Here is an 8,640-nt window from a genome sequence, read left to right as displayed (position 1 = left end):
AGTAAGTGATTCCAAGCCCCATTTTTAATGTTCTTTACGTTTTTGGAATCCCGGAAGCTCAATTAAGCTTATGCTAGCAATAATTCAACCTAGGGTTTATATTTGGAAAAATACCCATAGGTGAAATTTGTGTATTTTGATGTTTTATGATAGAATATGGGGTTTTAAATTATGTTAGACAACTTGTGCTGCTCGGTTTTTAGTGAAAACGAGTAAAAGGGCTTAATCGGTAAAAATACCTAATAGTCACAAGTATATGTTAAAGAGAGAATTTGATGTTGCCATAGAAGGGAAAAGTGATCAGCATGTTTTAAAACATAAGAATAAGGAATAAAGTTTAATTCCCGAGCCTAGGGGCAAAAGTGTAATTATGCAAAAGTTTAGGGGCAAAAGTGTAATTTTTTAAAGTTCGTATTAAATGATCTTTTGATGAATGTATGTATTAAATAAGATTAATTTGGTATTATAGATCAAGAAAAACGAGATTCAAGTCGTGATCGAGGAAAAGAAAAGATTGTGGACTAAATTGCAAAATCTTTATATTTTGGTACCAAGGTAAGTTCATGTGTAAATAATGTAGCATAATTGTTATTTTTAAGTTATTGATGTTAATTATATGATATGCTGATTTTTATTATGAAATATATGCTTTGTGGTTATTTTCGAATAAAATGCAAATTATGTGTATTAATTGTTAAATATAAAGTCCTACCGAGTATTGGTTTTGGTATTTTACGGAAGATGGCAAGGATATGTGTTCGAGGAAAATCCCGTTTGAACCTTAGGAATAGATTAGGATATAAGTGACATGTCACTAGGATTGTTGAGGATCCGAACTCGTTGAGTTGAGTCCGAGTTCGTGAAATGTAACTAGGCATCCGAACTCGTTGAGTTGAGTCCGAGTTCAGTTATGGATGCGAACGCCCGAGCTCATTGGGTTGAGTCTGAGTTCACTTAGGGGCGGGTTACATGATTTCTTGATTACATATGTGGCACTTATGTGCAAATTATCCATGTATCCGAGTTATATTCCGATGTGTTCAACGGGTGAAATTTCTAGTTTAATGGAAGAGCACTTAAGATATAAGTGACGTTTTGGGTAAGTGTTGTGAAATGGACACTTTGGACAGGTATGTTCTTAACCCTCGGGTTGAAAATAGATACAACAACGATAAGGTGGTAAGATGATGAATGATGTTTAAAGATGTGATATCTGTTTTGGTGGTACCATGCTAAAGTTGTTTGGTATATTTGTATTATTATGTTACTTGTTATTTACATATGAACTTACTAAGCATTTATGCTTACTCCTTCTTTTTCATTCACTGTAGTTTTGAACAAGCCGGCTCAGGAATCGGGATAGGTCGAAAGTTCGATCACACTATCCAAAGGACTTTTGTCTTGGTAAATGGCTTGTACAACTACTTAAGTATGGCATGTATAGCAATATACTTATTTTGTGTAAATAGTTTTATGATATGGCCATGTTTGGTTGAGAAAATGTTTGATATTGATAAGTCATGGTGATGGCTAATTTAGATCATGTTTGATATCATGGAAGTTTAATAGGTTATCTAGTTCATAAAAATTCATGGAAAGATGAAACTTGCCTTAAAACAGAATATTGTTGCGGCAATGACATGAATTTGAAAAATCACTAAAAATAGTATAAATGGAACTAAATGATGAGTAAGTTATGAAATTGAAGCTTAATGAGTCTATTTTCATATGGATTGAACAAAACAGGAATATAAATTATATTTTATGAGATATTTAAACTTTTTGGAAACAGGGCTAGAGTGATTTCTGGATCCCCTGTTCTGATTTTAAAAATTCATAATAAATTTTACTAAAATAATTAGAAGTTTTTATTTATATGTACAGATTACTTATTGAGTCTAGTCTTAATAGAAACAAACCTCATAGTCATTGAAATTTTTTATAGATATATATATGATTCGTAATACACAGAGGTCAGAGCAATCGAACCCTGAAATAGGGGATACTTTAATTAATAAATTGTACTAATTGGTCCAATAAAAAAATTCTAGAAAACAATTAGTAAATATATATATGAGTCTAGATTCAGGGAAAATTTACGGATCTTGATTTTGAGTTTTGTAATTCGAGATATGATTTTTCTTGTAACTGTGACGCGAGTAGCTAGAAAGCTGTGAATGTAGAAACAAATGATTTGAAGCTCTTAAATTGATAAATTATGTTTAGTAACCCCTTAAGCTCGACTCCGGTGATGGTCTCGGGCGTGGGGGCATTACATTTAGTGGTATCAGAGTAGGTTTAGTTGGTTCTCGGACTACGTGTTGTATGTACGGATTTTTCTATACATGCCATATGTATGAATTGTGATAGTGTGACGACTTCTGACCTTTTTAAATGATTTTTATATAGTAAATGGATCCCGATCCAGCTGTGGCAGATGAAGTAGAGAGTAATGCACCAGCTCCGGCTGAAGGGGCAGCACCGACTGAAAACCCACCTCCTACTATTGGTCAGGGAGGAGGAGAAATAGATCGGGAAGCCTTTCTCCAAATGATGAGTGCATGGTACACTGAGTTCGTTCGTACGAACCCAAATGTACGACCTCCCCCACCTCCTCCAATTCCTCAACCTATGCCTCAAATGCCTCAAGGAGTGGATATGATAAAATTTCATAGAACCCTCGTTGATAGAATTCGTAAACAAGGGGCTGAAGAATTTAGAGAAAATATTGATGATGATGCAGAGAAAGCAGAGTTCTGGCTTGAAAATTCTATCCGGGTATTTGATGAATTATCTTGTACACCTGAAGAATGTTTGAAATGTGCTACATCTTTGTTGAGAGATTCAGCCTATAATTGGTGGAAGACTTTGATTTCGGTGGTACCGAAAGAGAGGGTAACCTGGGAATTCTTTCAAGAAGAGTTTCGGAAGAAATATATTAGTGAAAGATTTATTGATCAGAAATGTAAAGAGTTTCTTGAGCTGAAGCAAGGTAATATGACAGTCTCACAATATGAAAAAGAGTTTGTTCGATTGAGTAAGTATGCCAGGGAATATGTTCCTACCGAAGCCAAGATGTGCCGACAATTTGAAGACGGGCTCAACAAAGACATTAAAGTATTTGTCGGGATCCTTGAACTGAAAGAAATGGTAGTCCTAGTTGATCGAGCTTGTAAGGCTGAAGAACTACTTAAAGAGAAGAGGAAGGTAGAGGCTGAGACACGAAATTGGAAGAAAAGGCCAATGAGTAAGGCACCTTCACAGCAACCTGGAAAGTCAAGAAATATGGATCCTCGTTTCCAAGTTTTAGCTGGGCAATCATATGGAAATTTTAAGAAGCAGAATGTGGGTCCTAAATCTCAGAATACTTCTGCAGCCAGTGTAGGGAACTAGAGATTTGTTAAACCCGAGTGCTAGCGGTGTGGTAGAAATCATTTTGGTCCGTGCAGAGCAAATGGATGTTTTCGATGTGGTTCTCCGGATCATTTTATTAGAGACTGCCCAGAGAGAGCTGAGAAAGAAAAATTTCAGAGTGTAAAAGCTAGTGGTGCAAACTCGAGGGGAAGGTATATGAGAAAAGCTGGAAGTGAAACAAGCAGTAAGAGTGTAGCCAGAGATGCAGCAGTTAGATCTGAAGGAAGAGCTCCGGCTAGAACTTATGCTATTAAAGAGCGTGAAGATGCTTCCTCACTCGATGTGATTACCGGTACATTTTCTCTTTATGATATTAATGTTATTGCTTTGATTGATCCTGGTTCTACTCATCCATACGTATGCATTAAACTGGTGTCTAGTATGAATATGCCTGTTGAGAACACAGAATTTATGATCAGAGTGTCGAACCCGTTAGGAAAATGCGTGATAGTTGATAAAGTAAGCAAGAAATGCCCTTAATGATTCGGGGTCATTACTTTCCGGCCGACTTGATGTTGTTGCCGTTTGATGAATTTGATGTTATTTTGGGTATGGATTGGTTGACATTGCATGATGCTACAATAAATTGCAAAGAAAAGGTTATAGAATTAAAGTGTGAAAGTGGTGAAATTCTACGGGTTGAGCCAGACAAATCAGAGGCATTATCTAGTATGATTTCTTCGATGTCGGCTCAGAGATATTTGAGAAAGGGTTATGAAGCTTATTTGGCGTATGTAATTAATACAAAAGAAGTTGAAAAGAAAGTTGAATCAATGCCGGTTGTGTGTGAATTTGCGGACGTATTTCCAGAAGAATTGCCAGGTTGCCTCCAATTAGGGAAGTAGAATTTGGTATTGATTTAATACCGGGAACAGCTCCAATCTCGATTGCTCCATATAGAAAGGCACCAACAGAGTTGAAAGAATTAAAGCCGCAGTTGCAAGAGTTGACTGATAAAGGCTTTGTGAGACCGAGTTTTTCACCTTGGGGTGCTCCCGTGTTATTTGTGAAAAAGAAGGATGGTTCTATGAGATTATGTGTTGATTATCGGCAGTTAAACAAGGTGACAATCAAAAACAAGTATCCGTTGCCGAGAATTGATGATTTGTTTGATCAGCTAAAAGGAGCGACATGGTTTTCAAAGATTGACTTGAGATCTGGGTATTATCAGCTGCGAGTAAAAGAGTCAGATGTGCCTAAAACTACTTTTAGAACAAGGTACGGTCAGCATGAATTTTTAGTTATGCCATTCGGGTTGGCAAATGCTCCTGCTGTGTTTATGGATTTAATGAATCGCATATTTCAGCCATAATTGGACAGATTTGTTGTGGTGTTTATAGATGATATTTTAATTTATTCAAAAGATGAGACAAAGCATACTGAGCATTTGAGGATAGTTTTGCAAACTTTGAGAGATAAGCAGCTGTATGCTAAGTTTAGTAAAATGAATTTTGGCTCCGGGAAGTTGGATTTTTGGGTCATATTGTTTCAGGTGATGGTATACGGGTTGATCCTAGTAAAATTTCAGCCATTGTTGATTGGAAACCACCGAAAAACGTAACTGAAGTTAGAAGTTTCTTGGGGCTAGTTGGGTATTATCGGCGGTTCGTAAATGGATTTTCTATAATTGCTACTCCTATGACTAGACTACTCCGAAAGGATGTTAAATTTGAATGGACGGAGTTTCGAAGAATTGAAAAAGTTATTAACTGAAGCACCAGTGTTGATACAACCCGAATCAGGTAAAGAATTTGTGGTGTATAGTGATGCTTCTCTAAATGGTTTGGGGTGTGTACTCATGCAAGAAGGAAAAGTGGTGGCTTATGCTTCGAGACGGTTAAAACTTCATGAGAAGAATTATCCTACTCAAGATTTGGAATTGGCTGGGTGGTATTTGCTTTGAAGATTTGGCGACATTATTTGTATGGTGAAAAGTGCCGAGTATATACCGATCACAAAAGTCTTAAATATTTGATGTCACAAAAAGACTTGAATTTGAGACAGCGAAGATGGTTGGAGTTATTGAAAGATTACGAGCTTGTTATCGATTATCATCCGGGAAAAGCGAATGTGGTTGCCGATGCTTTAAGCAGAAAGTTGTTGTTTGCTTTGAGAGTTATGAACACTCAGTTGAAAATTTCAGATGACGGTTCGATTCTAGCAGAGTTAAGAGCAAGACCGATGTTTTTACCAGAGATTTCTGAAGCTCAAAAATGATCAAGATTTGCTAGCCAAAAGAAAACAGTGTGAAGCTGATACGGGATCAGATTTCAGAATCGGTTCTGATGGTTGTTTGATGTTTAAAAATCGGATTTGTGTACCGAAAAATGATGAGTTGGTTCAAAAGATTTTGCATGAAGCACATAATGGTTGTTTAGCGGTTCATCCGGGCAGTACGAAGATGTATAATGACTTGAAGAAAATGTACTGGTGGAGTGGAATGAAAAGAGATATTTCCGAGTTTGTATCAAAGTGCTTAGTTTGTCACAAGTGAAATCTGAACACCAAGTACCTTCGGGATTACTCCAGCCTATTATGGTTCCTGAATGGAAATGAGATCGGATTACTATGGATTTTATATCAGGGTTGCCGTTAACTCCAGGGAAGAAAAATGCCATCTGGGCAATAGTTGACAGACTGACTAAATCGGCTCATTTTATTCTGGTAGTACAGATTATTCTCTTAATAAGTTGGCTGAATTGTATATCTGAGAGATTGTTAGACTTCATGGGATACCTTTGTCAATCATTTCATTTCAGATAGAGATTCGAGGTTTACCTCACGGTTTTGGCAAAAGTTGCAAGAAGCATTAGGTACAAAGTTAAATTTCAGCACTGCCTTTCATCCACAAACTGATGGACAATCAGAGAGAGTAATTCAGATTCTTGAAGACATGCTCAGATGTTGTGTATTGGAATTTCAAGGTAGTTGGGAAAAGTATTTACCGTTGGTAGAATTTGCTTATAATAATAGTTATCAGACAAGTTTGAAGATGGCACCTTATGAAGCATTATATGGTCGTAAATGTCGGACGCCATAGTATTGGACTGAACTCAAGGAAAATCAGATTTATGGAGTTGATTTAATAAAAGAAACCGAAGAAAAGGTGAAAGTGATTCGAGATTGTTTGAAAGCTGCTTCAGATAGACAGAAATCTTATGCGAATTTGAAACGAAAGGAAATGGAGTTTCAAGTTTGTGATAAGGTATTTTTGAAAGTGTCTCCATGGAAGAAAGTCCTTAGATTTGGACGAAAGGGCAAGTTAAGTCCGCGTTTTATTGGACCGTATGAAATAATTGAAAAAGTTGGACCGGTAGCATATCGGCTAGCGTTACCACCTGAATTAGAAAAGATTCATGACGTGTTTTATGTATCTATGTTACGTCGGTATCGTTCGGATCCTTCACATATAATTTTACCGACAGAAATTGAACTGCGACCGGATATGACTTATGAAGAAGAACCGATTAAGATTTTAGCTTGAGAAGTCAAACAACTAAGAAATAAAAGTGTTGCCTTGTGAAAGTGTTGTGGCAAAAGCATGGGGTAGAAGAGACTACATGGGAACCTGAAGAAACTATGAGAAACCAATACCCACACCTGTTTACCGGTAAGATTTTCGAGGACGAAAATCCTTAAAAGGGGGGAGAGTTGAATATCCTGAATTAGGGCTTAATCGAAATAGTGGTTTTGTGACCACAAATCCGAGATAGAAATAATTATTTTACAATGATTTTGATGTTTATGATATGATTGCATGATTGTGTGAAAATTTCGTGATGAAATTCTATGCCTAAAGTGCTTAAATTGAAAGTAGGGACTAAATCGAATAAGTTGCAAAGCTTGCATTCTAGAAGTTTTTAGTATGAAATTGTTTTGGAATATTAATGAGGAGGTCTTAAATAGCAATTTGACCAATTTTAAGTTCATGGACAAAATTAGGACATGGAAGGAATTTTGGAAAGTTTAGTAGTAAGGGTATTTTGGTCATTTAGTTATTAAAATGAATTAAAAACAAAATTAAAAGCCAATTTTTGTCCATCTTCTTCATTAGGCCAAAATTTCAAGGGTTCTCCATAGCTAGGGTTTGTTTCAAGCTTCCAAGCTCCATAGTAAGTGATTCCAAGCCCCGTTTTTAATGTTCTTTACGTTTTTGGAATCCCGGAAGCTCGATTAAGCTTATGCTAGCAATAATTCAACCTAGGGTTTATATTTGGAAAAATACCCATAGGTGAAATTTGTGTATTTTCATGTTTTATGATAGAATATGGGGTTTTAAATTATGTTAGACAACTTGTGCTGCTCGGTTTTTAGTGAAAACGAGTAAAAGGGCTTAATCGGTAAAAATACCTAATAGTCACAAGTATAAGTTAGAGAGAGAATTTGATGTTGCCATAGAAGGGAAAAGTGATCAGCATGTTTTAAAACATAAGAATAAGGAATAAAGTTTAATTCCCGAACCTAGGGGCAAAAGTGTAATTATGCAAAAGTTTAGGGGCAAAAGTGTAATTTTTTAAAGTTCATATTAAATGCTGTTTTGATGAATGTATGTATTAAATAAGATTATTTGGTATTATAGATCAAGAAAAATGAGATTCAAGTCGTGATCGAGGAAAAGAAAAGATTGTGGACTAAATTGCAAAATCTTTATATTTTGGTACCAAGGTAAGTTCATGTGTAAATAATGTAGCATAATTGTTATTTTAAGTTATTGATGTTAATTATATGATATGCTGATTTTTATTATGAAATATATGCTTTGTGGTTATTTTCGAATAAAATGCAAATTATGTGTATTAATTGTTAAATATAAAGTCCTACCGAGTATTGGTTTTGGTATTTTACGGAAGATGGCAAGGATATGTGTTCGAGGAAAATCCCGTTTGAACCTTAGGAATAGATTAGGATACAAGTGACATGTCACTAGGAAGGTTGAGCATCCGAACACGTTGAGTTGAGTCCGAGTTCACTTATGGATGCGAATGTCCGAACTCGTTGAGTTGAGTCCGAGTTCGTGAAATGTAACTAGGCATCCGAACTCGTTGAGTTGAGTCCGAGTTCACTTATGGATGCGAACGCCCGAGCTCGTTGGGTTGAGTCCGAGTTCACTTAGGGGCGGGTTACATAATTTCTTGATTACATATGTGGCACTTATGTGCAAATTATCCATGTATCCGAGTTATATTCCGATGTGTTCAACGGGTGAAATTTCTAGTTTAATGGAAG

The sequence above is a fragment of the Gossypium hirsutum genome, chromosome A04 (genome assembly GCF_007990345.1).
Source record: "Gossypium hirsutum isolate 1008001.06 chromosome A04, Gossypium_hirsutum_v2.1, whole genome shotgun sequence".
NCBI classification, from domain to species: Eukaryota; Viridiplantae; Streptophyta; class Magnoliopsida; order Malvales; family Malvaceae; genus Gossypium; species Gossypium hirsutum.
The sequence above is the reverse complement of the archived record's forward strand: the minus strand, read 5'-3'. Positions refer to the sequence as shown.